At 55.2% G+C, this 17,470-nt stretch overlaps 1 non-coding gene across 1 annotated transcript; it reads right to left on the reverse strand.

The window, feature by feature from the left end:
• Positions 1 to 16,952: 16,952 nt before the first annotated feature.
• LOC143260878 (5.8S ribosomal RNA) lies at positions 16,953 to 17,107 on the reverse strand. The gene has a single exon (XR_013035142.1). It is a non-coding gene; the product is annotated as a 5.8S ribosomal RNA (ribosomal RNA).
• Between the last annotated feature and the right edge of the window lie 363 nt (positions 17,108 to 17,470).

Here is a 17,470-nt window from a genome sequence, read left to right on the forward strand (position 1 = left end):
GCGAAGCGTCGGTACACGACCGGAGCCGAACGGCTCTACGAGCAACTCGGAGCAGGGACGTGCGGAGGGGGCCGGCCCTCTCCGTCAAAATACGGTAGACAGGCCTGACGTCACGTAGCGCCTGTGACAACACGCGACCGACTCGCCCAGTTTTTGTTTGCCCGTTTTTGTCGGAGCAGAGTTTTTGTCGGTCTTCTTATAGAACCTTTTTCGTTTCTTTTTCTTTTCTTTCCTTTAATTTATTTTAACGTTAGCTTATCGGTCGATAACCGATAAGTTCGAATTTTAATTTTAATTTAAGTCGGTTAAGTGCAGTTTGGTGAGTGCATCGGCTACGCCGAACTAATAAGTGCCGCATTGGGATTACTATTAGGAACTTTACCCGGCTGCATATTTCTGGCTTAACACCGGCGTCTTGCCAAAGGTAAATCCAGCTTCAATTTAATTTATTGTACTTTATTTTTATTTTTATACTAGTGTACTGCGATGGCTAGTACGGCCAATTCGCAGAGAATCCGGTTGGGGGGTCTTAACGTCCTCCAGATCAACCTGCATAGGTGTCGACTAGCTCACGACTTGCTCCAGCAGGCCGTGCACGAGCTCGAGGTCGACGTTGTCCTCGTGTCGGAGCCCTCGACCGTTCCAGGTGACTGGCACAGGGACGAAACCGGAAAGGCGGCCGTCTGGGTCACGGGGAGGGGCGCTGCGGGGGCGGGAGCTAGGCCTGTTGGTGCCGTTCGGGGGGCGGTGGCGGTCAGCGTGGGTGATCTCACCCTCGTTGGCTGCTATTTCTCCCCGAATATCCCGCTCACCGAATTCGGTGCCCTTCTCGGTGATCTTGAGGCCCTAATTGGAAAAGTTCCTTTGGGCCAGATTGCAGTGGGCGGGGACTTCAACGCGAAGTCCCCGGCCTGGAGATCGGTCTGCTCCGACGCAAGGGGGCACGCCGTCCTCGAGCTCATTAATAGGGTTGGCCTCGTCCCGGTTAGGAGTACCGGGGCGTTTACGTTCGAGCGGGGGAGTCAGCGCTCCCTCATCGACTTTATGCTTTGTGGCGGGGGCGCCTATGCAAGGTTGATGGAGAGCAGTATCCTCGACGTTGAGACTGCCTCCGATCATCGGTATATTTTACATAAATTTGTAGAGTGCGCTGCCGGGCGGGGACCGTACAGTGGCCCTCCGCGCCGGAGCGTAGATATCAAGCGTTTTTTGAAATGGTATTACAAGTTTGCGCATGAAGCTAACCCTCTCAGTATTGTTACTGTTGAGGACGTGGACGCGTACATAGACATGATCGTCGAACTGGCCGGACGTGCGTCTCGCACTCTCCACCCCGGGCTGCGCAATAAGCGTCCCGTGTGGTGGTGGAGTAGCGAGATTGCGACTGCCAGAAAAATTGTATGTAGGGCTAGACGAAGCCTCCAGAGGGCCAGGCGCGGCCGGGACGCCTGTGTCCTGGAGGTTAGGATCGCGGCGTATAAAGCACTAAAAAAGGACTTGGCCCGCATTATTGCGAAAGCCAAGTCCTCAGCGTGGAGATCCTTCACTGATAGGGTAGAGGCGGATGTTTGGGCCCGGCCATACCTCTGGGTCAGGGGTAGGGTCAAGGGACGCTCCCCGCCAGCATCCCTTAGCGCCGACGAGGTTGCGGGTGTCGTCCGCAAACTTTTTGTAACGGAACCTCCTAGTGGGGCTCTGTTCCCTCGAATTGAGGATTTTTGTTTAGAGTGCCCTGCCTCTTCTAGGCAGTTTTTTACAGAGGATGAGGTCGAGGCGGCCATCAAAAGGGTCAAGAGGAAGGCGGCCGGCGTCGACGGTATCGCGTCCTGCGTGGTCTGGGCTCTTGGGAGAGAGGCACTTAGCCATATTGCCCACCTTTTCAACACATGTATCACAGTGGGATACTTCCCGGAGGCATGGAAGGTGGGCAGGCTTGTGCTGATCCCCAAGAAGCCTGGACCCGGGGGCGTGGTGTCGTGGCGCCCGCTTTGCCTCCTCTCGAACTTCTCCAAGGCGTTCGAGTATTGTCTCAAGGAGCGCCTTGCGTCCGGGGTTACCTTCGCAAGCAACCAATTTGGCTTCGTCAAGCGCAAAAGCACGGTCGATGCCATGTGTCGTCTCATCGACACATGGGACGCTGCTAAGCGTACAGGGTTGCATTGCGTGATGGTGGCCTTGGACGTCAGGAATGCCTTTAACACCGTACGGTGGGACGGTGTTCTGGACGCCTTGGCGGGGAAAGGGGTCCCGGCTCCGCTGCTGCGCGTGCTGAGTAGTTATCTCAGCGGGCGCGTGGTGGAGGCGACGACCCCGACAGGACCTGAGCGTTTTACAGTACATGCCGGGGTGCCTCAGGGCTCCGTTCTCGGCCCCTGGCTCTGGAACGCCCAATATGATGGTCTCCTCGAGATGCCTCTTCCCAGGCACTGTAGTGTCTTAGGGTTTGCCGACGACGTCGCCCTTCTCGTCGGCGCGCGTAGTGCCGACCGCGTGGTTGCGTTGGCCGAGCAAACGCTCGCCCGCATCCACGCGTGGTTTCGGGAAAAACATCTTGAGCTGGCGGAGGAGAAAACTGAGGTCCTGCACCTGACCAGTAGGAAGGCGCCGGAGGCCCTTCAACTTGCCCTCGGTTCGGCGTCCCTCCGTAGCGGCGGTTGCGTGCGCTACCTCGGGCTGCTGATCGAGGGAAATCAGTGCTTCCGCGCGCATGTCAGGCGAAGCTGCGAGAAGGCAGCCAAGTACGCGGGCCTGCTAGCCCGAATCCTTCCCAACATCCGGGGCGGGGGCTACTGGGCTCGGCTGCTCTACTATAGGGTGGTCGAGTCGGTGGTCCTCTACGCGGCCCCTGTCTGGGCGCACGTGGCGTCGAGGTGCGGCAACGATAAGGCCATTAACGCGGTCCAGCGTTCGATCCTGGCTCGAGTAGCCAGGTCGTACAGGACCGTGTCCCTCGACGCCGTTTGCGTTCTGGCGGGCGTGCCGCCCCTGGTGTTGGTGGCGGAGGAAAGGCTGCGTATTTTCCGCAGGCTGTCCGCCCTCGACAGGGGCTCGGAGGGCTTCGTGTCGGAGGCTGGGCGGGTGAAGGCTGAGGAGAAGCTTGTCACGCAGCAGCGTTGGCAAGCGAGATGGGATGCCGCAAGGCATGGACGCTGGACCCACCGCTTGATTCCCAATATCAGCGAGTGGATCCAGTGGGGCCCTAAGGAAATCAATTAACCGAGAGGAAATTGACAGGCTAGAGAAACGACGGCACCGCAGGGTGCGAAGCAACCTTACGAGACACAGGCCTCAGCCTTAAAGCTAGGCGTTTATTCTATGTTTTAATTTTTAGGTTTTCTTTTTCTGACTTTAGGTTTAGTATAGGCTTACCGTGGCCTTAGTTAAACGGTTTGACTTACGATCCAGACACCCACCGTGCAGGAATCCCGAGAGGGGACACCGCGGTGGGTGCTCTGCGCAAAGGCTGACGCCTGAGGAGGGGTTTAGTGGGTATACTTGGTATTGCACCCTTTTCGCCAGGGAGTCCCACACTCCCGCCCACCAACATCTTAGGGCTGCGTGCGCAATGCATTCCCCTCCTCCTGAAAAAAAAAAAAAAAATGTCAACAACAATGTGTTGCGCCGGCTTGCCCTCGCGTATGGCGCCCAAATCGGGGCGCCGTATAATGCCATGGACCGCACCACGCCTAGGTATAGGCGACGCACCATGTCGCCCGGCCCCCCGAGATTGGGCAGCAGGCGGCCTAACGCGGCCGCCGTCCTCTCAACTCGGGGGACGAGACGGCCGAAATGTGGTCCAAACCTCCAGTGGCTGTCCAGTGGCAAACCTCAGTCCGAGATACTTGATCTCAGACTTCACCTCGACGCAGGCTCCTCCAACCCAGATCCACGATCCGGCCGGTGGCCGAGACCAAGGCCGTCCAAACCAGACGGCCTCGGCCTTCTCCGGGGACATCTTCAGCCCCAGATCGTGGATCCTCGCGACGACGGCTGCCACCGCAACCTCCGCTCGTCGGATGGTCCTCTCGACGGTGTCCCCAACGGCGACCACTGATGTGTCGTCTGCATAGCAGACGAGAGTGGCACCGTCGGGCAGGGAGGCCTTCAGGACTGCGTTATAACCCAGGTCCCACAGGAATGGTCCTAACACGGACCCCTGCGGGACCCCGCAGTCCACTTCCCTCCGTATCGTCCCGTACCGGCCCGGGTATTCCACCCACCTGTCCCGCAGGTAGGCCCCGATCACCCGCCTCAGATAGGGAGGCACCTGGTGTTCCACCAGGGCCTCCCTAATGGCGGACCAGGGCAGAGTGTTAAACGCATTGACGATGTCGATCGACACCGCCAAGCACACCCCGCCCCGTGCCACGGCATTGTCCGAGAGGGACTTTAGACGGTAGACGGAAGCCGAACTGGCAGTCCGCCAGATCGGGGCCAACGCGGGACAGGTGCCTGGCGAGGCGGGCAGCAATGATCTTTTCAAAGATCTTGCCCACCTCGTCCAGGAGGCAAATGGGCTGGCACGCGGAGGGAGAATCCGCAGGCCTCCCATCCTTCCTTAAGAGGACCATCCGACTTCTCCTCCAGAGGTCCGGGAACACCCCGGACCTCAGGAGACCAGAGTAGAGGCCTCTAAGCCTCTCGCTCAGGACGCCCGTGGCAAGCAGCCAGACCCGGCCGGGGATACCGTCCGGCACCGGGGCAGTATTCTTGTCCCGAAGCCATCTGACTACCCCGGCCATTTCCTCCGGCGCGACCTCCAGATCCGGGGACCACTCATGTCCCTCCAGCAGAGGGTCGGGCCGGGACGCCTCCCCGCTGACGGGGAATAGCGCGTCCACGACCCGTCCGAGCATCCCCGGATCCAGGCTCTCCGTCATAGGGGGCGCCTAGGGACGCAATCGTCCCATCGCCATTTTGTATGGGCGCCCCCATGGGTCTCGGTTTACGGTGCCGAGAAGGTCGCGCCAGGCCTGGCTCTTTGCCTGCCTGATGGCCAGCTGCAGGGCGACCAACCTCTCCCTGTATCGCCCATACAGCTGTATAGCCAGCTCCACGTCGGAACGTCGTCGTCGACGGGCGCGGGCGTACTGGCGTCGCGCGCGAACGCACTCTGTGCCGGCCTCCCTTGTCCCGTCGACTGGCCCGGCCGGTGTTGCCGGCCAGGCCACGACGTGGGCTGCCGCCATCAGAGCGTCCTGGTTGAGGCGCTTTAGCGCCCACCGCGGCTGAGGCGATCCCTCATCAGCAGGGCGACGTCGGGGTGTCGATGGGGAGACGGAGAGGCCGAGAACAATATACCTGTGGTCAGATAGCGTCCCGACCTCCTCCGCCACCCTCCACCCCGTAATACGGCGCGCGGCGGGGGGCGTTGCCCATGAAAGGTCAACGATGGACCCCCCATTGTGCCGCACGCACGTATGGATCGAGCCCGTGTTTAAAAGACGGAGCTCGAGTCCCGCCGCCCAATCAAGCACCTCCCGGCCCCTCGGGTTTGTCCCGGGGGAACCCCAAGCCGGCGACTTGGCGTTGAAGTCCCCCAGGACCAGCACCGGACGGGGCTGGCAGCGGGAGACGCATCTCACCACCCCGTCCAGATACTGTTCGAACTCCTCGAGGGACCACCTTGGAGGTGCGTAGATCGCCACAACCGCGGTGCCGCCCCAGTCAACAGCCAGGTATCCCCGGCCGCGCTCGATAACGGAGCATGCCGGAGACCCCGGCCGGCCTGCCCATATTATAACGGCGGAGCCGCTCAGGTCCCCCATCCAATGTGGATGGTCGGGAATCCTGTACGGCTCCGCCGCTACGGCCAACCCGGCACCCCGCTCGGCCAGGAATTGCACAAGAAGGTCTTGTGCCCTGGCCGAGCGGTTCAGGTTGGCCTGTATTATAGGGCCCTTGGGCCCCATTATGGGCAGGCCTCTACCTCCATTGCCGCCGCGGGAGCGGTGGCATCTGGGGCCTCCTTTGCAGCATCCGTCCCCGCGGGCACAACGGTGGCACAACTTGGCGCCACCTTCGGCTTAGTTGCCACGGTGGCCGCCGCCTTGGCCACCGCGGTTTTCCTCCCCCTGCTTCCACTGCCGCGTTTCGCGCTGGCAGGGCACGCCCGGCTACCGAGGCGGTGGCCGGCCGGCCTGCCCAATCCCGCACAGAGCGGGCAGTTAGGCTTCGCCGTGCAGCCAGCCACCTTGTGGTCCAGACTGCCGCATCCAAAGCAGCATTCCGACCGGTCCTCGGCCGCAGTGCATCGCTGCCTAGTGTGGCCTAGGCCAAGGCAGCGATAGCACTGCAGGGGCCGGGCGCTAAGTGCCTCGACCGTCGCCTGGGTCCAGCCCACAGTGACCCTTACCGCAACCGCAACTTTGCGCGCAGCCGCAGTAGGGCACTGGACCCAAAGGGTGCCAAGTCCCGAGGGGGAAGACCGGATTTCGCCGGTCCTCACCTCCCCCTCGTCACACCCTCCCACACGGGCAACTGCCGCAGCAACCTCAGCCGGCGTGGTCGAATCGACCAGGCCGCGCACCCTAAGGTCGGCCTTCTTTACCGGGCGCGCAACCTTCACGCCGGTTTCTGCCAGCGCTTCGGCCACTTTCGTGGCGAGGGCGGTGGCTTTGGTAGCCCCGTCGGCGCCGGGAATCTCCAAAATTAGAGCCCACGTCACCGCCCTCCTCGGCTTCATCGAGACAATGCCAATATCTGCCAGGTCAACTTTCGACCTGGCAGTGGCCATTGCCTCGGCATACGTCATCGCCCCGCTGGCCGGCACCGTAATAGTGACGGCCGCTGTGCGGGGCGGACGTGGCGGCAGAGGAGCCCTCCTGGGGGCTGCCGGCGCCACCCGTTTGGTCGCCCCCCCCCCGGCCTGGGCGGCCTTAGCGGCTGCCGCAGATTTGACGGCAGCAGCCGCCTTCTTCGCCTTTCGACCTACCACCGTTGCCCACGTCTCCTGAGTTGGAGTCGCGGTGGAGGGCAGCTCAACAACGGGGGCGACCCGCTATTGAGCAGGCTGTGGCTGGACCGCCTTAGCGGCCGCGGTTTTCCCCTTTTTTCCCTTGCCCTGCCCTCCCTTCACCATCGTCTGAGTGGGAGCGGGCGGCACGGGTACCAGCGGTCGCTGACCTCGCACCCGCGGCGTCAGCTCCTCCCTGAACGATGCCAGCTTGGCATCGATCAGGGAGCCGATCTTCGCCAGCAAATTTGCTGGCGCCGTTGCGGACGCCGGCAAGGGCTTCCCTCGCCCAGGGCGTTGGGGCCCCCGGGCGCCGGCGTTCAGCAGCGACCCTGTGCCCCCCTCAGGGGCCGGCGGCGGAGGCATCCCGACTGCTGCCGGCCTCGTCTCTACCGCTTGACGGAGTCGGGCCACCTCCGTCCGCAACTCCGCCATCTGCTCCCTACGGAAAGCATTTTCTGCTTCTAACAGCCGGGTGGCGTCGGAAGCTGACCTCATTGTCAGCTCCGCAACGCCCGCCCGGCTGTTCAGGGCCGCCGCTTTCAGGATCCGCACTGCGCTGGGCCTCAACTCCCTTGTGGCGTTCGAGATCTTGGCCACTTCGGCCAGGCTCTCCATAATTGCCGCCGCTATGTCCCGCGTCAGACGGCTGCGAAGTTTCGCAGCGATTTCGACTTCGTCCGGAAGCGGGACGCTTGATCTCACGGGCTGCGGCCCCGGGGCTACCGGGTCGAAAATCGCCGCGATGAGGCTTTCGTTGGCCTCCGTCTGCTTTCGTTTAGCCTCATAGAGGCCAACGTACTGGCCAGTAGACGGCGGTCTTCCCCTCTTCCTCCCTGTTGAGAAGCCCGGGGCGCTCTGCGAAGAGTGGTGAGAGGAGACCGAGTGATCGGACTCCTCACCCCCATCGCACTCGCCAAGGTCCATAGCGGACCTCTTTATGCCGCGTGTTGCGGGAAGATCCCGCAACACCAACCCATCTGTACGCTCGAGGCACACGCTAGCCACGCGCGCCTCCTCCTCCCTCTCGTTTCCCCCCTCCCCGGTTTTTTTAATTTGTTCACAATCCATAATTGAACCCACGAGAATGGTCGGAAAAGAGGTCACCCCGGGTAGAGCCGCCATACCCGGGGAAGGCTAATACGCCCGGGGGATCGCCAGGTACCCCGGGGTTGTCCGCTAACGATTGCTGCACCCCAAACATAGCTGGCGCTTACTCCAGCTACGCCCTCTTCACCGCGCAACACTGCTTGGGGCTAGGGATTTTTTAGAGAGGTTGTCATCCTCGCGGCCCGGCCGGTTAAGGCAAGACCCCCGTTCCTGTAAAACATGACCACAGGTTTACGGTATGTGTCCGACTTTAGTTGGCCCCTCACCTCAAGCCACTCCGGCATGGTAGAACCTGCCAGGGAATAAATTCCCCGCCGGCACAGCCTTGAGGATCATTAGGGCACGAAGCCCCCCCACCACGACAAGGTAGCGGACACGGGGGGAACTAAGATTTGTTCTGCTTTAAAAGATTTTCATGATATTTGTTTTGATGAGAATGGAAACAATACACAACTTTTAATTGACTTCCATAAAGCAGGTTTTATGCCATGCAATTTATCTAACATATTATCCATGACAGGAGATAATGCTACTTCCATTTTGAGAAATTTCCATAAATCTTGTTTTAATAAAGAAAATTTTTTAAATCATTTCTTAGCTGAGAAAGAGCTTTTTATGCCAAAGGATTTATCCAAGATTTTATATGGAGGAGGACTTGGTACTTGCCATACTTTTGAAAAGTTGCATGATCTTTGCTTTGATAAGGCAGGAAATAAAACAGATTATTTAAATAATCTTATAAAAAATAGCTCGCCGAATGCGATACTTAATATACTATATAAAAAAGTAAATAAAACTAAAAAAGCTCCTATATTGGTGTAGAAGATAAAATAACCAATCTAAGCCATTTATCTGAATAGCATATCTAGTAGAAACGGGCCAAAGACAAGATTGGGATAGTTCGCAACGAAATGATCCTAAGAGAAAAACCCGGAAGTGTACTAGTAATCAGAGTAAGAGCAAAGGAGGTAGTAAAAATAGCAACAAGCTCTCTCTTTTTTTTTTTATTAACGTGGGGGAAATCTGTTGGTCAGACACCCCCGACCCGCCCGAAGGACGGGACGTGGGTAGTGCGGGGTTTGATCCGCTAAAACCCCCACGGCGGTCTAGGGCGCTGGCGCTTAGAGGGGGAGCCACGGGAACTCTTAAAGAACACAACCGCGGCTCCCCCTCGCCTGGCCGGCCACCAGGATGGAATGGCGGTGGCCGGCCGCGTCCCGGGGGGAGATTTATCCTCCCCCCATGAATCATCTTGATTCGGCGGTGCGGGGGACCGCACCCCACACCACCTCGTCACTCCCAATATGGGGAGGACATCTTCAGTTGGCGAGCGGCGGGCAATTAAATCAGCATAATCTGGTACACCCGCCGCCCGCCTATTCTCAGCTGCTCGGGTTTTTTTTCCAATGGAGGGGGAAATGCTTTACGCACACAATAGCGATGGTAGTGTGGGGCTGGCCGAGGTAGTGCAATCGGTATACCCACTAAAACCTAAACCTCCCTTCAGCCATGATGTAGGATCCCCCCTCAATGGTATCCGCCCTAGAGCATTGCTTCGTGAGGGGAGCGGCTGGAATTACGTTTCTTAGAACCACCTACATTTGAGTCCTGGTTCTAGCTGTGAAATTCGGTCTCTCCTTCCTCTGGAGGTCGTTGAGGGCAGCCTCCTTCCTCTTGAGGCAGCCGTCAATAAACTTTTTAAAAGGTGTCCTTTTGCTCGAGTCTTTGAGTATAAGTAATACCATGTCAAATGAAAGCACTCCAATTTCTTTCACCAATGTGGCTTGTTCGTCGTCAAAGGCCCGGCACATCATAATAGCGTGCTCAATGGTGTCATCGTCCGCCCCGCAGAGCAGGCATCTGGACTGGTCTATCTTTCCAATACGCTTAAGGAAGCTTGAGAAGCAACCATGTCCAGTCAGCACCTGCGTCAGTCGAAAGTCGAGCAGGGGAGGGCCCCACCCGATCCAGTCCGCAATCTTCGGGATTAGAGAGTGAGTCCACCGGCCATGGGGTGCCAAATCCCATCTCTTCTGCCATTCGGACAACGTCCGGTCACGCTCTTCCTTCCTGATCAGATGCATCCGGCGCTTGAAGTCGGGTGCCCTCCTGTCCAGATCCGTTGTTTTCACGAAGATACGCCTCCTTTCGTTTGCCACCAAATCGAAAGGGGGAAAACCCGCAAGGACGCACAAGGCGTCGAGCGCGGTGGTACGATATGCTCTAACCACCCTCGCCAGGATCGTCCTTTGCGCAGCGTTGAGGCGCTTTCTGTTGTTGGACACATTGACCGCAGGAGCCCATATTGGAGCCGCATACATGCATACTGACTCCACTACGCGGTAGTATAAGGAACGTGCCCAATAACCGCCACCCCCGATGTTGGGCAGTATCCTGCACAACATTCCTGCATACTTAGTGGCCTTTTCACAGGCACCAAGTATGTGCTTCCGAAACATTTGATTGGCCTCAATGACCACACCAAGGTAACGTGTAGCTGTACATGCCTTAAGAGTATTATTACCAATCCTCAGGTCAATGGATCGCTTGGTCTTCCTGCATGTGAGGTGAAGGACCTCACATTTTTCCTCCGCAAGTTCTAAGTGATTTTGGTCAAACCAAGTCTTGACTGATTTCAAGGCGGCGGTAGCCTTGTTTCTGGCTGCCTCAATATCCCTGGCAGATATGACGAGTGCAGCGTCGTCGGCTAAGCCTAATAGGCTGCAATCACGTGGTAGTCGAATATCCAGCAGGTCATCGTATTGGATATTCCACAATAGGGGGCCCAGAACCGAGCCCTGGGGAACTCCCGCAAAGACGGATATCCGTTCCGCCTCACCGTCCCTCCAAGTCATAATGCATCGCTTTTGCAGATAGCTGCGGAGTATGCCAAGGAGTCGAGGGGGGATGTTCCTCCGCTGCAGAGCAGTAAGAATGTTTCCCCACTTAACCGCATTAAATGCGTTCTTCACGTCTAAGTTCACTAGAAAGTAGTGCATTGACTTCTTCTTAGCAGCGTTCCAAAGGTCCATGACTCTGCTGACCGCATCAATCGTACCTTTCCCCTTAGCAAAACCATACTGGTTGACAGAGAAAGTTATCCTGGATGCCAGCCTCTCCTTGATGCAATACTCGAACACTTTCGCGAAGTTTGAGAGTATGCATAAGGGGCGCCAGGCAGGTCGATTGTCTGGCCCCGGTTTTTTCGGGATCAAGACCAGTCTCCCAACTTTCCAAGCTCTGGGGAAATACCCTATAGCAAGGCATCTTGAAAATAGGTGTGTAATATGGCCTAATGCACACCCCCCTAGTGCCCCCATGACCGACAGCGGTAAATTGTCCGGGCCCAAAGCACGCTTCTTCAGCCTCCTTAAGGCTACCCGGACTTCGTCTTCAGTAAACGGGGGATCCTGGCTACCGTCCAGGGTCCCGCTCAATGTGAGTAATCGGGATGCGTCAACGATGGTCTCGTGGTTTGGTGCCGGAGGGATGGTGGTAAACAACTTACCTACTATCGCCCGATGTTCCCCGCGGTTCAGGGTAATAGGTGGCGATATCCCTTAAATTTTGTTAACCACCCATGTATATGGTCTACCCCAGGCATCAGCATCGATTCATTTGATGAAGACCTTCCATGCGGCGTTCTTGGAGGCCTGAATCGTCCTTTTTAGGTCTCTTTTAAGGGTCATGTAAGTGGTTCTGGCAAGTTCGATCCCATTTGCGTGCCCCTTCCTCCTGGCTCTCTGTAGCCTCCTCCTACTATTGACTACTGCCAGTCTAGCCGCCCCGACTTCTGCTGTTCACCACCATTTCGGGCGTCTGAACTCCGAGGGGTATCGAGGGCGCGTAGATTTAGCCGCAAGTTCGCTTACCAACTGGATATATTCGTCGATGTCTATAGCCGTCTCCATAAGGAAAGGAGAGACCAATGCCGTAGCCCTGCTGTATAGCACCAGGAATTTATCCACATCAACCACTCCAGGCCTAGGCGCTTTTTTGTGGAAGATGTTTTCACCGGAGAATACGTGTCTAATATATCGGTGATCCGAGGCTGTTTCCGTATTTAATATGACGCTTGACACCAGCTTCCGAAGCATAGCGTAGCCGCAGAACATGATGTCGATCAGAGAGTGGTGACCATTCCTCTCAAACGTGAACTTCCCTTTACTGACCACCGGGCAAATCCGGACACGGTTTGCCATTTCGAGGGTGGCGGTGCCCCGTGCATCCGACTTGGCCGACCCCCAGGCTGGTGATTTTGAATTGAAGTCACCTGCCACGATCAGGTGTTCGCGATCCAGGGTGCCTATCAGATGTTCAAGGTGATGCAAGTGCGTAATAAAATTGTCCAATCGCATGTTCGGCGTGTAGTAGCAGCTAACAACTGTTATATCGTTGAGCTGTATTACCACGCATCCGTCTATGCTGGCCAGACGTTGGATAGACGAAAACCTCTCAGTCGCCCTAGCAGTGACCCATATGGCCGCTCTGCCATCCCTGGCCCCGAACCAATGGTCTAGTATCCGCCATGGTTCAGAAATCAAAACCACGTCGATGTCAAGGTCGATTGCATTTTGTTGGAGCAGGTCGTGCGCTAATCTACAATTGTGCAGGTTGATTTGTAATAAGTTTAGGCGAGTGTCCTTAGACGCCTTCTTACTATGTTTCCCTTGCATGTGAACAGTGAACTTGTTAACAATAGTGAAGGGTCCAAGAGTAATGGTCAAAGGAGTTAGCCCTTATCGTCGTAGCTCTTTTCGGGTGCTTGCATTAGCGTCTCGCCTCCGGAGGGTGAGAGTACCCTGGAGGAATCCTCGCTAAATATATCGGAGGCACTTCTGGGGACCAGCGTCACCCTTGCGTCTTTATCCTTGTTTGCCCTTGGAGTAGGGTTAGTCGTCTGTTTATCAGCATCGGCCTCTCTCAGGGCTGTCGATGCGTCTTTACAATCAAGGCTCACTATAGGTGAGCTTGAGTCGGTACTAAATTTACCTCCCTTAGGTTGTTTCGGTGTCCTGTCCGAGTTCGTCAATTTATTCGTCTTCAGTTTTTTTGCGTCATTCATGGAGCCGTCAGTTGGTGGTTTGGCTTTAACCCGTTTGTCATTGTTGCGTTTCTCGCAGGCTTCGTTGAGTGCCTTGCAGTATGCATTTAGGCATTTTTCCGCATTAGTACAGGATTTCTCCATGTGTCCAAGGTCACCGCACCTGCGGCAGCTCTTAGACCTGTCCGCATTTTTACATGTTGAGCTGCGATGACCGTATTCGCGGCACCTGTAACATTGGGTGACCTCTATCCGTTCAACCACACGACAGAGGCCCCATCCAACCCTGAAGCGTTTCACCTTTAAGAGCCTTTCCGCGTTTTCGGTGGAAGTGATGACAGTAGCATTTTGGCTACCCGCGTACCCAGGACGAAGGGCTTTCACCTGAACTTCCTGAGGATCCAAGGTCGAGCCCAGCATCTTGTATAGTGTACTCGATATGTCCTCGGTCGTAACATCCCCGTCTAAACCCTTAAGGTGGAGAGTTTTTGTATTGCGGGTTGATACTTTCACTTTAACTCCGGCAATCTTTTTATTAATTAGTGCGGAGAGTCCTGTTACCTTCCCTCGGTCACCCTTGACAGAGATAACTAGGTCTCCTTTCAGGTTCGCTTTGACGTAAGCGATGTCAATCCCCTCTCAGTTAACGTCGACGTTCTTTTTAACAGAACGCAGCATGTCAGCGTATGTTTGTCCGTTACTGGATATGGTAATGGTTTCCGTCGCGGGCTTACCAGAGCCGTCAGAGCTTTTGATCATTTTTATGTCTGGTCCCCCTCCCTTACTTGAGCGGAGGTGGATCATCAAGCTGCTCTGGGAGAAGGTCAATTCAACAAGTTTCCTGGTAATATTTATACTTACTTCGTCTGGGCAAATCAACGTGATTACTTTTCCAGCCGAAGTATCCGTACTTAGGTGCGCCATTTTCCTGAGGCACTCGTATGCCACGTGTAAGTCGATAGTGTCCTTCTCATTATCCTTATGGATAAGAAAGAAGTGGGTCCTGGATTTCTTAGCCATACCGCCGCTTTTGTTTGGAATAGAGGTAGTGGTCTGAAGGTGGGCGACCTCTCCCTTGCGGGCCTCCTGGACAAGGATATCGTCGAGACATGTCATCTTCTGAAGGATTCTGCGCGTAGTTCCATCTGTGGTACGTAGGTCCGCCGGTGTGAAGCAGGCGATGTCAATCGCGTCTTTCATCGGGCTTGCGTTATCATCAACTTTTGAGTGAACAAAGGAATCGATTGCCCACTTCTTATTAATGAGCTTGTGGAGCTCATCAAAGTTGAGTTCCTTTCGCGCCCATCTTGCGACCTCCCCAGGATCCACCGCTTCCGGGTCTGCGGTTTGCGTACCCATAGTCCTATATGCTTTGGGGAGAGGAGGACGAGTGGAGCCATCGTCGATTAAAGAGGCACGGGTCGCATTACCGACCTCCTCGCGTGTCTCGAGTCCTCCTTTGGTAAGGACCTCCTTCGTGATCCTTTTTAAAGAGTTCGTTTCCTTGACCAACGAGCTCACCAGTAGTGATAAGTTGGGGTTTACGCTGTCCTGTGACCTACAAAACGCCTGTACCGCCTTGGTGCAGGCTATAAGTTTCCTCAATTGGATAGTGACGTCAGCCAACAGATTAGTTTCAACTACAGCTGTGTCGTCCTCGCTGAGGTCAGACATGCTGTCCAGCCTCTTTCTTTTCTGTGTATGTGCCGCTTCAGAAGTCGGTCGCATCTCACTTTCCGAGTGAAAAGCAACCTCGAAGTCTTCCTGCACCTGCGTCTGGGACGCCATGTCCGTCAATGACAACGAACGTCGCCGTTCGGTGGGTGGTGGAGTCCTCGGTATCTTTCTGACCGGCACAAAGGGAGACTTGAACTCTACCTTCTCGTTCTCGCCGGTTTGAGATCCTACTCTTCCCGGAGTGAACCAAACGTCCCTGGATTCGTCATCAGATTTTGCCGCAAGGCGTGTGGTGATTTCTCCAGTGTTTCCCCCGTCGGATTTCCCTGAGGCTTTGCGACCCTCAACGTCCTTCGCCGGGGTGGGCGTGACCGAGCCAGTCCTCAAGAGGTTAGCTCGGGCGTCTGACATTTTGGGACGAACACTCTTTGTACCCGCCCCGTGTTTCATCCCTGTAGCCGTAATACTCGGGGGAGCCAGGGGTTCTACTCCACCCGATAAGCAGTCGCCGGATGACCGTTATGGGGGGCCTGCTCGCCCACCACCGTCCACAACGAGCCCTGGGGGTTCCGACGCCCCCTGAGCAGTAAACGAAAAAGTCTTCTTAGACATCTCCATATGTTTACGTGTTCGCACTTAGTTTTTCACCACTCTGGCTGAACCTTACCGGCAAGGGGGACCCTGCCAGGAACCGAAGTTCCAACCGGCATCGCTCCAGTCTTCATTGTAGCTACTTAAGCCCCTATACCACAACAAGGTGGCGATCATATAGGGGGTCATATTTAGCCATAGATGGAGTTTACCACCCACTTAGGGCTGCACTCTCAAGCAACCCGACTCTAAGGAGAGGTCCTCCCGAAACGCGTACCGGTCGCTACTGGCCTGGCACTCTCTATGGATAAATGGCCCCATACAAGATGGACTTGGACGCGGTTGCGACGTTACGGGATAAATTGACCCTCCTGAACACTACATTTCCCAACAGCGGAATCGCGGGTTTTAGTGCTTGGCTAATTCCTGTTCGCTCGCCGCTACTAAGGAAATCCTGGTTAGTTTCTTTTCCTCCGCTTAGTAATATGCTTAAATGCAGCGGGTAATCTCGCCTACTCTGAGGTCGTCGAACGTGAAAAAAGATTTTTTCAGAGCTTCCCCGAAAGCATTGCGAAACGCGTAGAGCAACACAAAAAAAATTTAAAAAAAACACAAAAAACCGTTAATGCAAAAAAACCGCTTGTCTTACGCGCCTCACCAATGTCTTTATAAAATTCGATATCCTCTCCAAATTAATCCGAAACACTCGCAAGACGATTACAATCGGTATAACTTTAACGTCCGTGCGAAAAGTACTTTCGGGGACTGGACGACCGATTGATCGTGCGGTTTCGCTTTCGATCATTTGAAGAGAACAAAAAGACAATGGGGCGACCGACAAACGGTTTCCACAGAACGAGACTCGCGATTGCGTTGACATAGCCACACCAATAGAGGAGTGTATACAGCAACCCGGTGGGGTGTTCTTTACCCAGAATATGTGCAACATCGGATCTATATAGCCATCGATACAATTCGTACACAAATGTGTCGTACGAAGAGAGAGACTCTTTTCCCTCTGGCAACATAATGGTAAGAGACATCCTTCCAACTCATAGGTTCCACTCCCTGGGGCTATGATATATACATATAAATTCAAATTCGAAGCAACGGTCACAATTCTACTCTATTTTTGCGGGTTATGTGTTCTTTCGTTCAATTTCTTTCATGCGTTCGTTCGATCTCTGTACACAGTCTTCACATAGGACAGACTCGTGTAGTACGCTTTCGTGGGTTAAACCCATCTCGTTTCGTTTCAGGCGACGTCGAGAGCGCGTTGAAAACATACCAGTGAAATCGATAGTTCTACGATCGAATCGTCCCGAAAAGATTTTGTCACCGCTTCGAAGCGGTGTTTCAGACGGGCGGACGTATATAAAATATACGACACACGGCACCGCCTTCCACACTCACGCAAGTTCGAACGATTTCCATCTCTCTCGAAGACTGTTAGACGTACGTAAAATTTCTCAATATTCATAGGACCGCGACAAACGCCGACGAAGCGCCCATCATTCGCTGGTACGTATATAGGCAACAAGTGCCACCAACGCAAGCAGTTTATAAGTACGTAAACGACCCTCAGCCAGGCGTGGTCCAGGAATTGTATCCGTGGACCGCAATGTGCGTTCGAAATGTCGATGTTCATGTGTCCTGCAGTTCACACGTTGACGCGCAATTAGCTGCGTTCTTCATCGACCCACGAGGCAAGTGATCCACCGTTCAGGGTAATTTTTTCCCTTTTATTCTCATATATATATAATGTGTATTTGCTATCCACCACACTTTTGTGTTATATTTCGGAACAAGCCGATACCCGAAGAGCTCCAACCAGCGCGCGAAGGGGATTCGGGAGTCGTCGTACGACGACATAATTGTCCCTTAAAGAACGAGATATTTCCGTCGAAACCATATATATATGTACGAGCAAATCCAAAACCACTGTTTTCTTGCAAGTTCGACGGTCGGAGCGAATAGAACATTGAAAAGCCTTCTATCGAAGAAACACAGAGAGTATATCACCCCCAAAAACGACGGGGATATGGATTCAAACTGGATAATACCAACCCGATGCTGGATTCAGAAAGTTTCTC

This window comes from Megalopta genalis, unplaced genomic scaffold (genome assembly GCF_051020955.1).
Source record: "Megalopta genalis isolate 19385.01 unplaced genomic scaffold, iyMegGena1_principal scaffold0022, whole genome shotgun sequence".
Lineage (NCBI taxonomy): Eukaryota > Metazoa > Arthropoda > Insecta > Hymenoptera > Halictidae > Megalopta > Megalopta genalis.